Raw genomic sequence first — 242 nt, 5'->3', positions numbered from 1 at the left:
AAAAGAATCACTGGATTCTATTCCGGCCTGATTGAGAACCGACAGATGAATTCCGCTATGCTGTGATAGAGCATATGCAATTGCTTTCACTGAGAGGATGGGAGGTAGCCATTGACAACGGTGAAACCCTACATACAGCTTGCCATGGAAGAAGACTTGCGTGTTTGAAGAAGAAGACAGTAGGAAAGCAGAGATTCAGAAGATGGAGCATCTCCAAACCTCAACCTATTCTCCATTATTGA

This window comes from Arachis duranensis, chromosome 4, assembly GCF_000817695.3.
Source record: "Arachis duranensis cultivar V14167 chromosome 4, aradu.V14167.gnm2.J7QH, whole genome shotgun sequence".
Lineage (NCBI taxonomy): Eukaryota > Viridiplantae > Streptophyta > Magnoliopsida > Fabales > Fabaceae > Arachis > Arachis duranensis.
Note: the sequence above shows the minus strand (reverse complement) of the source record.